General features: G+C 46.3%; 1 pseudogene; it reads left to right on the forward strand.

The window, feature by feature from the left end:
* The first annotated feature begins 1,216 nt into the window (after positions 1–1,216).
* LOC138301610 (serine/threonine-protein kinase 31 pseudogene) overlaps positions 1,217–12,415 on the forward strand; it is a 40,200-nt pseudogene continuing 29,001 nt past the window's right edge.

Genomic DNA, 12,415 nt, shown 5'->3' on the forward strand with positions numbered 1-12,415 from the left:
CTCCCTACTCATCTGCAGGAAGAACTAATTGAGCTCCAGGGTGACTGTACACTGCAGATGCAATTCAGCAAACTGTCATTGGGGGAGTTTTGGCTGAAAATGCCTACAGAACACTCAGCTTTGACAGAAATTGCTGTCGAACCTCTCCTGCCTTTCAGCTCATCGTGTGTATGAAAGACTGGGTTCTCAGCTCTTGCGGTATTGAAAACAAAGTATAGTTCAAGACTAGAAGTGGAGCACAGCCTGAGGATGGCAGTAGCAAGGATAGAGCCACAGATTGACTGTCTCTGTGGAGATAAACAGGCACACTTGTCACATTAGTTTTGAAAGTGTTTTTATCTATATCAAATGAAATTACATGTTTTCTGTAGAAAATAAAGTCATAGTGTAAATTTGTGGGCAAAGTTTTTTTGGAAACCTGATTTGAACTCTGTAATAAGTCTCTGTCATCTAACCACAGGCACTCACAAATCTTCAGTCTGCTAAACACTCTAATATTTAATATTATTTGCCAAATATAACCAGATATGACCTGGAATATGCAGTTGGAGATAGCTGTCGATGATGCAGAGTACCAGCATACAGAAATTTTCCTTTGGTAGTGGTGGGGGGGCCCAACCCCTAAAAAAAAAATCTGCGGGGGCTTGACCAAAAAAAGTTTGAAGACCACTGTCTTAGACGAAGATCCATGCCGAGGGCCCAGATATCCTGTGTGCAACCTGAAAATGACCGCAATTGTTTAACTGAATTGTAGTTGTCTCAGAAGTACTTGGGTATCTGGAAACATGTGGTTATTTTATTTTATGGCCTTTACCATTTCCCCACTTGTTGCACCCCCTCCCCTAGCACAATCAGTTAGATGAGTACCTGCACTTTTTAACTTTCAAAGCACTGGCAAAATAAACAAAAATCTGTGCTAGCTCCATAGGAAACGCTGTGACTTCTCCTACAAGTTCGTGTTAATAGGATCCATGACTGCCTAACGCTGTTTAGCCATAAAAATATAAATTTAGCACTTCAGGTCTAATTCTAAAAGTTATCAGGTCAATGCCAACATTTTCCTTCCTTTGTGGTCACATGTACGCTGGATACTCTCTTCCTCAGTTGCTGAGCCCGAAGCTCTGCGTTCCTTCCGTATTGGCTGAAGTCCCCTTTCTGTGTCGATGCTACCGAACTGCAGTGCAGGCCCTACTCATTGTAAACTCCTTTGGCGGCTGGGCAGGCCCAGTTTCACGTGCGCGAGGGCGCCGTGCTCTGCACGCGACACTGAGGAGTGGGGTTTCGGCTTTCCACTTCGTTTGTTTCGGTAAATGCATTAACGAATAGCAGTTTAACGGCGCACAAGAGGTGTCTGAATGTTTGGATGGCGTGGGGAAAGTTGTGTGCCCGTTGTGTGGCGCTTTTTAAGCTTCACAGGCAGCAACATGGTGCAGTGCTTACACATGCAGTCTCGTTTGTGTGACGTGTAGTTACATGTTTGTAATTAAACTATAGACAGTGTAAATCATTGAAAGATCTGCCCCACTTCCTCCCACCATCGAAATAGGACAACTGCACAAGTCAATTTGGAATTCTGGCGTTAGTCATTTTTTTCTTTGGGGTTTAGACATAAATTTATTTCAGTAGTTAGCGTTCTATTTTAAGCAAACACACCTCCTGATACTTTTTCAAGAAATGTATAATAAACCCGAAGTTGCTCTGTACCATGTGAGTAGCGCATCTCTTTAGCATGCTGCTATTTATTGTGGCATTCCCATTAAGAACTAAGAACTAAAATACCATATTACAAACTTGAAACGGCGCATCATGATCTGCTAACAAACTACTAAATAACTTGAGTTTTCTTTATATATATATGGGCTGATTTCTGTTTGTGCACAGTCTCCAAGTTTTCAGATGGCTTATGTGTGTGACATTTCCATGGTTTTAGCGTGGGAAGGAGTGGCATTAAATTGCCAAAAGAGTAACTTTTCCAGTGACATGTTAACACGATTAAACCAAGCTACAAAGTCTATCTACTCTCAAAAAAGTAAATATCACAAATTATCTCCTGATGGGCAGCTTTAGAAAAGGATATGACACTGCTGCAACACTCCTGAAACAGAAGAGCACTAACCTCATTCCCCGCTCTAACATGATTTTATACTATAAACCAGTCTGTCACTGTCTGAGGATCGTGACTGCACCTTGAGATCTTTAACGAAAGGGTATTGAATGGGGAATCCACAGCCTCTCACAATAAGGACATTCGTAGCACCTAGAAGCCCTTGCAGAGAGAGCAGCTGCAGAAAGTAAGGTACATTGCCCAGCTTCTGACGCTATTGTCACAGTGCACCTTGAGCTCTTCATTGAGGCAGCAGAGAATTAATGCAGCCAACTGCCTCTCTCACTGAGGACAATCACTGTACTCCGAGGGCTCCATTAACTAATTTACTTTCTATTTAGTTGGCTCCATATGGTTTGGGACAGCAACCTAAGAAATGCAGCCTCCTGGAACCCGTCTCCCTTATGAGGCCTTTACTCACAAGTGGCCACTGACTACCACTGTCTGCTCCCAGTTTTTTGACACACCATGCTGCCTTCCTCACTCCATGCCACCACTCCCCCACCCACAATTTTCCAACTAATCATGCTCACATTCATACTGTGTCTAAATGAATAAGCTGCACACACTGAGAGATAGTGACTGATGCAACTCCCACTAATTTACAGCAAGCTACGGTAATTAAACTTGACTTCTACATAGAGGTGGACGAGCCACTGAAGGCTTGAGCCAAGCTCGAGCCAGATGCATGCCTCTGGCTCAGTTCGATGTTTACCTGTCCCCTTGAGCCCAAAACAAACTGTGCTTTTATGTGGCTTCTGCCTGCAACGCATGTTGTAATTTCATGAATTAAGAAGTAAAGACAAAACATTAACCTTTTACGTAAAATAGGAGAGAGAAAGGGTACCTACTTATTGGCTGAGTAATATAATGTGAAATAAGAAAACCTGGGATCAAACCTGGCTTTCCCCACTTGACCAAATTCTGTGATCTTAAGCAAATATTTTATTTCACTGAACCTCCTTTTTCTTCATTATCATATATGAGAACTTCAACTGTGTGAGTTCAGGACATGCGTTGTAAAAAAGACCATTGTGTGTGATATAATAGGATATAATGTTACTCCATGTAAAATAAGAATCTAAGCCACATACATGGTGCATGTGACAAGTCTCCTCCGCAAGTGTGAGGCTTTTGCGACCGAAGGTAACTGAGCTCCATAAAGCATCCTAGGATTGTAACAGCCGGGAGGCAGAGCTCAGGCTTCTCATCTGCACCAAAGCATAAGGAGTCTGTAATGTTTATAACTTTCTGCAGCCAGTGGTGCGCAGGAATAAAGTGACTGAGAGGCTGTACCCAAACCACAGCCGACATCAAATGTGTCATGACAAGGTGTCAGCATATCCATGACAACCTCACCTTTATTTGATACAGGAGACTGCCCTTATTCTTAGGAACTGTAGAATGACAGCTTATGCTGGTAATCATACAGCTGCACTGAGAAAGTCTCAAACAATTTTGAAAGGCAGAGAGGAGCTGTAAATGTGTGACAACACATTTCAGTGTAGTGATGCATTAAGCAACACTGAAATTGATTAGTCAGACTTTTGGCAGGGTGATATTACATGTGGGCAGAACTTGCAGAGTTTCACTCTGCAGAATTCCATAGAGTTTCATAAAAACTCAGTGAGATTCAGCAAAGTTCCACCCACTCCAATGGCTTCCTGGGGCTGTTTGCTCTATGCCTCCACACGCCTTGGTTGTGGTGACCTATATCCCAGGTAATTATATCTAAGACCTGATGCAGATTCAGGAACTATTATGCAAGAATACAGCATTTTCTAGCTTTGCGTTAAGAATTTTACATTCTGTTAAGGACGCGGAGGCGAGGATTATGCTTCTCAATCTTTTCTACTGAAAAAACAGCAGCCAATAAAAAAACAGTAAACACTTAATAAGGCTTTGAACCCCGCCTCCCATAACCACCAATAGGAGTCCAACATAGTCTATAAACTGGAGAGGCACCATCTGACTTCCTCTTTCTTTGTATACAAGCTATACCATTCAGTGCCCATGTCCAGAAAATACTCTCCTGACTGGAAAGAACATCAACCAATGATTCATTCTTGCAAAAACGAAAAACGGATGATCCACCAAAACGTCATCCTTGTTTGGAATCAGATTCTGAAAGAAAAAACAATTATGAGACTCAAGTATATTACAACTGGTAATTTCAAGGGTGGGAAAATACTTTCATCATAATGCAAATTGTGTAAATAACATTTTATTTTATTTACTGGGTGGGATAATCCTCGCCCCGTGTCCTTAATAGAATCTAAAATTCTTAACGCAAAGCTAGAAAATTTTGTATTTTATGTCAGGACCGGAGGCTCCGATTATGCTGGTTCAAAGCTGATCCACCACCAAATCAGAAACATGCACTACTGGTTTATAATAACATATTTTAAACATGGAGTCACTGGACCAGTCGGCAGCTCTAAGAATATTTTCTAACCTAGAACCCATAATAAAAGCTCTTGACACCATGGCACCTCTGGTGGAATGGGCCCCATATAAAGACATGTCAATGCCTGCTTCTGACATCACCCAACGGACCCAGCGGGCCAAAGTAGTCGCTGACACTAGTCGGAAATGTTTTTGAATGGATATAAGAAGAGGACCCAGAGGGTGCAGTGTGTTCTTCATAGACTTTTAAACACTTCACCACACAGAGATTCACATTATGAGGAAAAGCTGGATAATCCACAGAAGTAGACATGCATTTTGTATGTTTAGAAATAAGAAACGAAACCCCAGAAGGAAAAAAACAGTCTTCCTGCTAAATCTAAAGCTTTCACATCAGAAACCCTGCAACATGATATTAAACAGAGCAACATGGTCAATTTTGCTGATAATTGTTTCATAGATAACAAATGATTATCAGGCCAGTTATTAAAAAAAGATAAAACAACGTTCACATCCACAGTTGTGAATAACGTGGTTTGGGTGGATTCACCACCCTAATACCTTTGAGCAGTTTACATACCAAAGGATGTTGACCAACAGGTTTATTATTTATCCATGAGTGTCCGGCTGAAATAGCTTATCTAAAGTTATTTACCAACCTGTAAAACAGTCCTGTTTCAGCACATCAGACAGAAAATGTATAATGTCTTTGACCTCGGATGCCACGGGATCCACTTCCCTTCGAATGCACCAACCCACCCACTTTTTCCATACCAAAGAGTATCTTTTGTGGGTGGACGAAGCCCAAGCTTGTCGTATAAATGAGGAAGCTGAAGACGAGAGGCCTTCCACTTGAGAATGTCTCCCGATATCTTCCAGGCCATAAGAGACAGTTGTCCCGATAATAGAAGAGGATGGGTTGATTCTACTGGATCCAGAAGGAGCTGATGAAAAATTGGGAGCTGCAGAAGGGGAGCAATCGAGAGTTCCAGCAGAGATGGGAACCATGGTTGACTCCTTCATAACGGGGTGATGAGAATTGCAGACGCTGCTTGACGACGCAAGAGCATCGCTACCCATGGGATCATGGCAAACGGGGGAAATGCATAATTCATCTGAGTTGACCAATCCTGAAGAAAAGCGTCCATTGCAAGAGCCAACAGATTCGGTCTCCAGCTGAAAAATTTTGGAATCTGAAAATTGAGACGAGATGCAAACAGGTCACCTGACACAGGCCCATCAAAGACATGAGCTTCTGAAACACAGAAGGAAGAAGTTTCCAATCGCTGGAATCCTTCAAAAACCAGTTCCATTCTGTCACCAGGTTGTCTTTGCCTGCGAGGAATTCCGCTATCACCATGATCTTCCGATCCAGACTAAGATGCCAAAACTCCTTGGCAATATTCGCTAAGGAGCGAGACCTGGTACCCCCCAAGCGGTTGATGTATCTTACTGCGGACGCATTGTCAATTTTTAGGAGAATGCAACAATTGCTCCTGAGTGGGGAGAGAGATCTGATGGCAAATGAACCCACTAAGAATTCCAGACAATTGATGTGGAGTCGAAGTTCCTCTGAGGACCAATGACCTCCTGTCAAAAAAGGACCGCATCTCGCTCCCGAGCCCCAACGACTTGCATCTGACTCTAACACCACTTCAGGTGATTCTCCAAAAATGGCTCTGCTGTTCCAGGCCTCCATGTGAGAGAGCTACCATTGAAGTTCTTCTTGGGCTTCTATTGAGAGGGGAACCAGATGGTCATATGAGAAACCCTGTTGCAGGAAGTGGATTTTTAGTCTCTGCAAGGCCCTGTAATGGAGAGGGCCCGGGAAGACAGCCTTAGTCGATGAAGCCAAAAGTCCCACAATCCGTGGCAGGGACTTCAAAGATACCATCTGTTTCGATAATGGCATTCTTAACTCCCTCTTGATCGACTTCATTTTCTGAGAAGGAAGTAACAATTGAGCTTTTACTGAATCCACCTGAAAACCCATGAATTCCATTTGCTGAGACGGAATCATGGAAGATTTTTTGCGACTGATCACAAATCCCAGTTCCTGGAGAAGAGAACCTACCCAATGTAAGTGAGTCAGTAACAGGGATTGATCCTGTGCCATGATTATCATGTCGTCTAGATAGATCATCAGGTGACTGCCTCTCCCGCGAAGGTGTTCCACCACTGGTTTCAATAGTTTGGTGAACACCCAAGGAGCTGAAGACAGACCGAAGGGGAGCGTTAGATGTTCGTACCAACTGTCTCTCCATCGAAATTGAAGAAACCGTAGGTGACAAGGAGCTTTAGGAATCAATAAGTAAGCGTCTTTGAGATCCAGACACACCATCCTGTCTCCCTCTTGAAGAAGATCTCGCAACAGATGAATGCCCTCCATCTTGAAATGGCAGTAGGCTACAAATGGGTTGAAATTTCTGAGGTTGAGGACTAACCTCTGCCCGCCCCCTTTCTTTTGCACCAAAAAGACGTTGCTGCAAAAACCCCTCGGGGTTTCGCAATTTCTTTCTCAAATTTGTCTCCAAAAAGCTGTCCCTCAGCTAGAGGACCTACTTCAGCAGAAGCCAGATCTGCCAATTGTGGGTCAATGCGCCATAAGACGGACTTCCTTCGCTCTGATGCTAAAGCACAATTCGCGTTTCTCAAAAAACAAATGGCTTGCTGAGTCCACCCAGCCAGAATCTCCGGATGGATAGCTGCCCCAGTCTTCTGAGCTTGGAGACCTAGTTCCAGAATTTTTGCAAGGGGTCCTGAAACATCTAGCAGTTTGTCTTGACAAGCCTTGAGGGCCCTGTCTATTCCTTTCTTCGGTTCCTTATTATATTTCTTGAGGAAAGTCACCATAGTATTATCGATCTCGGGGGTGACTGCAGTTTTATGGGGAAGATCTGGGCGAGGGCATTCTGATCTCGATCTGGACCTGACCTCTTTTTCAAACCCTTTCCGAAAATGCAACTGCATATAATCTGCCACCGCAGGAGCTGGAGACCAGTCTGAAGATCCGGGATGAATAATATCAGAAGGTTCAAAAGTAAAAGGAGAAGGAGTAAAAGAAGAGGAAAGTTTAAGCTTCTTGTTGCGTTTTTTAATTTGGGAGGATTCATGCGAAGAAGAGGAATCAGAATAAGAATCAGCAGGAGGTAAAGTTATAGGGGTAGGAGGGTCAGAGGCATTAGCGTAAGTATGTTCAGAAGTAGAAGGTAGGGAAATATTGGCCAACAGGTTCTCGTGAGGCCAAAGTTGTTCAATAGAAGGTACAGAAGGAGATGAGGTATCTCCAGAAGGAAGAGAAGAGGAAGAAGGACCAGCCAAATCATCAATTCTTTTAGACAAGGGTTGTAAGGCCGAGGTAATCACATTATCCAAGGATTTCGGAATTGAAGAATCAATAACCTGTTCAAAACAGGGGTCAAAATAGTAATCTTCATCCTCACATGGGCCATACATCTCCAAGCCCTGCTCATAATACTCTTCATCAGACATGATAGTGTCAGTTTTAAGCTCACAGAGAGTGAAGAAAACTATTGCATAAACTGCCATTTTTTGGGAATTATTACAGCCCCAGCCACCTTTGGTCAAGGGCGTCTGATTATAATAATGGTCAGCTGCACCAATAACTAAGGGCCAAACCACAAAACGATCCAAGGAGCCAGATCGGTAAAATCCTGAAAACGGAATTAATCACTGCCCCCGTTATTTCAGCCCAGGGCTGGCGTCTGTCGACCTACGAAGAAGGAAATTTGCGAAAGAGACTGCACTTTCCTTCCCGTAGGCTGTGTGCGCGCATGTATGGCCCAATTGGGCTATCACGCACGTCTGTTGGTGCGCTTTAGGAACGTGACCCGGAAGTCAGACAAAGTGCCTGGCTCCGCGGTTGTTCCTAAAGAGAAAACCTCTAAAGCTGCAGGAGAAGTCCCAGAACACTGCGCTGACAACAGAACTTTGGCAACCAAGCTCCGAAGCACATCATGAGGCTCGGAACCGCCGCAGAAGCGGTGTTGCCAAAATTGATATTTTTTCTGTCTCTGAAAACGCGCTTCCCCGACAAGAAAAACACAGCCTAAGATTACAGGAGTACTGTGGGCGCAACACGCACCCTGGCGCACGGCAGGAGAACAAGAGTGCGCGTTACCATATGAAATACCAACGTGAGGCTACACCAAATCGAGAGCAATAATAACATAGAGAAAAGGGGAGGCACTTATCTGACTGCGGAGCAGCAAAGAAAGAGGATGTCAGATGGTGCCTCTCCGGTTTATAGACTATGTTGGTTGTCTATGCTGCTATTGGTGGTTATGAGAGGCGGGGTTCAAAGCCTCATTAAGGCCCTCCGTCGCGCTGACGGCCGCCAACATACCGTGACCGCGGCGGTATACTGATACGGGTATTATGACCCACACAGAGAAATCCCCCACTATACAGACACCCACACAAGTCCGCCAGACCAAAGGTCAGTGATAAATTGGTGGTACCAAAACCCACACCATTACGCCAACAGGAATACGCCCACAGTATCATGACCCACGAATCAACGTGGCGGTCTTTCAACCGCGGTAAACCATTGGCGGTACACACCGCCGTGCTAAAAATACACACACACTTACAAAACTACACCACATTGGACAATTCAAACTACATACACCTGACACACATACACACACCACACCCACACACACACCACTACAAAACACACACCCACAATGCCCACAACCCCTTACAACGAAAAAAAATATAGCTAACTGAGAGACAAGCCAGGAGCACCCACTCAATCAGAGGCACAGAACACCATCACCCATACACCATTCACGCACATCGCAGCATACACAACAACACATCACCCCACACATCCTCACACATATCACTCACACCACATCCATGGCACCCCAAAGACACCCCAGGTTTGCAGAGTAGGAGCTAAGGGTCATGGTGGAGGAAATCATCTGGGTAGAGCCACAGCTATTTGGATCACAGGTGCAGCAGACGTCCATTGCTAGGAAGATGGAGCTATGGCAGAGGATCGTGGACAGGGTTAACGCCGTGGGACAGCACCCAAGAACCAGGGATGACATCAGGAAGAGGTGGAACGACCTATGGGGGAAGGTGCTTTCCGTGGTATCAAGACCCCAGATTGCTGTACAGAGGACTGGCGGTGGACCCCCACAACTAACAACATGGGAGGAGCAAGTCTTGGCGATCATGCGTCCTGAGGGCCTCGCAGGAGTAGCAGGAGGACTGGATTCTGGTAAGTAAAATCTTAACTACTTCATCCCCCCCTCCCTGCATACAATCACAAATCTCCTACCCTTACCCCCATCACTCCACCAACTCATATATACCCCACTAGCACAACCCACCCATCTCAATACCAAGCCCTGCATGCACCAACAATGCATGGACATCACTCACAGACCTGCATGGACACCCGTCACCCCAGGATGCCCAACAGAGAGACTCACCCAGCCCACAAAATCACCACTCACACAAGGCCAAGCCAACAGTGAAATCACAATCATAGAGGGAAACACACCTATGCACAAGATGGCACACACAGATACATTAACAATGCATTTGCATTCTAACAGGACCCCTACCCAATGTCACCAGAGATGAGGTGCCAGCTACATCCAGTCCCCCTCAGAAGAGGCCCACAGTGATGACAGCAGCTCTGCACGCCTGGATCAGGATGACCAACCTGGCCCATCAGGGACCTCTGGACAGTCGGTCCCCCTGCCACAGTCCCAACCCACCACAGAGCCTCCCCCCTCAGGAAACACCACCACAGCCACTGTCCCCAGGACACGTCAATCAGAGGTGTATCCACCACTACAGGGACCCCAGGCAACCCCACAAACACAGGACGATCAGGGACCTGGGGTCAGTGGCAGTGGGCACACGGTTCAGGGGACAGAGGCACAGGACAAAAGGGAAACTGGGAAGACTGCTGTGCTTCAGGGGGAGGACAGGCCTAGGGACCCACTCTCCACGAGGTACTCTCCAACATCCTGGGAGCATACCATAATTCTCAGGAGACCATGGGCCAGGTACTGGCCAAGTTGCAGGAGACCCAGTGGCTGCAGGAGGGACAGTACCTGGGGATCAGGGAGGACCTAACAAAAATGTACACCATCCTGGTCACCATTGCAGGGGTGCTGGCTGACATGGGCAACACCATGAGGGAGGCAGTGGCACAACAAAGGTCCCTGCGATCCAGGCACAAGACAGAGAACATTGCCAAGACCCCCGCCAAGAAATAGGACTCTCCTGATAGCCCCACTCTGTTACCCAGTCCTCCTTGAACTGCCATTGCTCCCCTTCATATGCCCCATTGGACAATGCACCTGTGATACCAAGAGACTGGACTCTAACTGGACATTCCTCCACCATCACCCTAGCCCCTTGCACATACCCTTATAATTAATGGCACAAAAATAAACACCCTTGAAACAAATACCATGCTGGAGTCAGTGTAATGAATCTCAAATATATTAGTATAACATTACCAAAGCATTGCAACATATATGTACAGTGAAATATATTACAGGATGACCTTTGGTGGGCAGCGGTACATATAGCAGGAGCCAGAATGAGGCACACAGATCTGAAAATACAGAATCCAAAGGGAACAGTCAGTGGCCATAGACATGGGGTAAGAGGCTGCCATGTACATTGTCCAACAGATTACTGAAATGTTAAGTGGAGTTACAGTCTCATACCTGTGTGTCACTGGAAGTACTGCTGTATTATGTTTGTTCTGTTGTCCACATCTTCTTCCTCTGCCTCGTCTTCGTCACTGTCCACAGGCTCCACCGCTGCCACAAGACCATCTCCGGGCTCATCCTCATGCAGAAAAGGCACCTGGCGTCTCAAGGCCAGGTTGTGCAACATACAGAATGCCAATATGATCTGGCACACCTTCTTGGGTGAGTAGTAAAGGGATCCACCAGTCAGGTGGAGGCACCTGAACCTGGCCTTCAGGAGGCCGAAGGTTCTCTCAGTTATCCTCCTTGTACAGCCATGTGCCTCATTGTAACGTTCCTTTGCCCTTGTCCTGGCATTCCTCACTGGGAAACAGTAGCCATGAGAGGTTGGGGTAACCAGAGTCACCTGTAAATATCGAGGGACAACTGTTAGAAACACACTAACCCCTAGGGACAACCCCATACCCAGACACCTATTTATACTGTGTGAGGACATTGGGCTCATCTATTAGCCACACCCGGTGCCTCTGGAGTTGGCCCATCACATATGGGATGCTGCTATTCCTCAAGATATAGGCGTCATGCACAGAGCCAGGGTATTTGGCATTCAAATGGGAGATGTACTGGTCCGCCAAACACACCATCTGCACATTCGAGTGATAGCTTTTTCTAATCCTGTAAACCTGTTCATTTCTCCGGGGGGGGAGACAAATGCCACATGTGTACCATCAATGGCACCAGTGATGTTGGGGATATGTCCCAGGGCATAAAAGTCAGCCTTCACTGTGGCCAATTCATCCACCTGGGAGAACACGATGTAGCTGCGCTTGTGTTTCAGCAGGGCAGACAAGGCACCAGTGGGTCGGAGGGCGAGGTGAGCTACACGACAGGGACAGGAGGGGACACCACTGACAGCGACTCCTCCTCCAATGGAAGCTCCCTGGCGGTGGCAGACACCTCTGTGCCCACCCCAACAACTGGTACAACAACCACCCCCCCCCACCAGCACCGCCCTCCCAGCAGCCCCTCAGCGTGTCTCCCGTGCCTGCTCACCCAGGAGGGTGGGCATCTCCTTCGCCCCAGGCACCTCAGGCCCTGCCTCAGTCAGCCCTGCTGCCCTCAGTGAGGAGGCTATTGACCTCCTGAGATCCCTCTCTGTTGGGCAGTCATCCATACTGAATGCCATCCAGGGTATCGA

Source organism: Pleurodeles waltl, chromosome 6 (genome assembly GCF_031143425.1).
Source record: "Pleurodeles waltl isolate 20211129_DDA chromosome 6, aPleWal1.hap1.20221129, whole genome shotgun sequence".
Lineage (NCBI taxonomy): Eukaryota > Metazoa > Chordata > Amphibia > Caudata > Salamandridae > Pleurodeles > Pleurodeles waltl.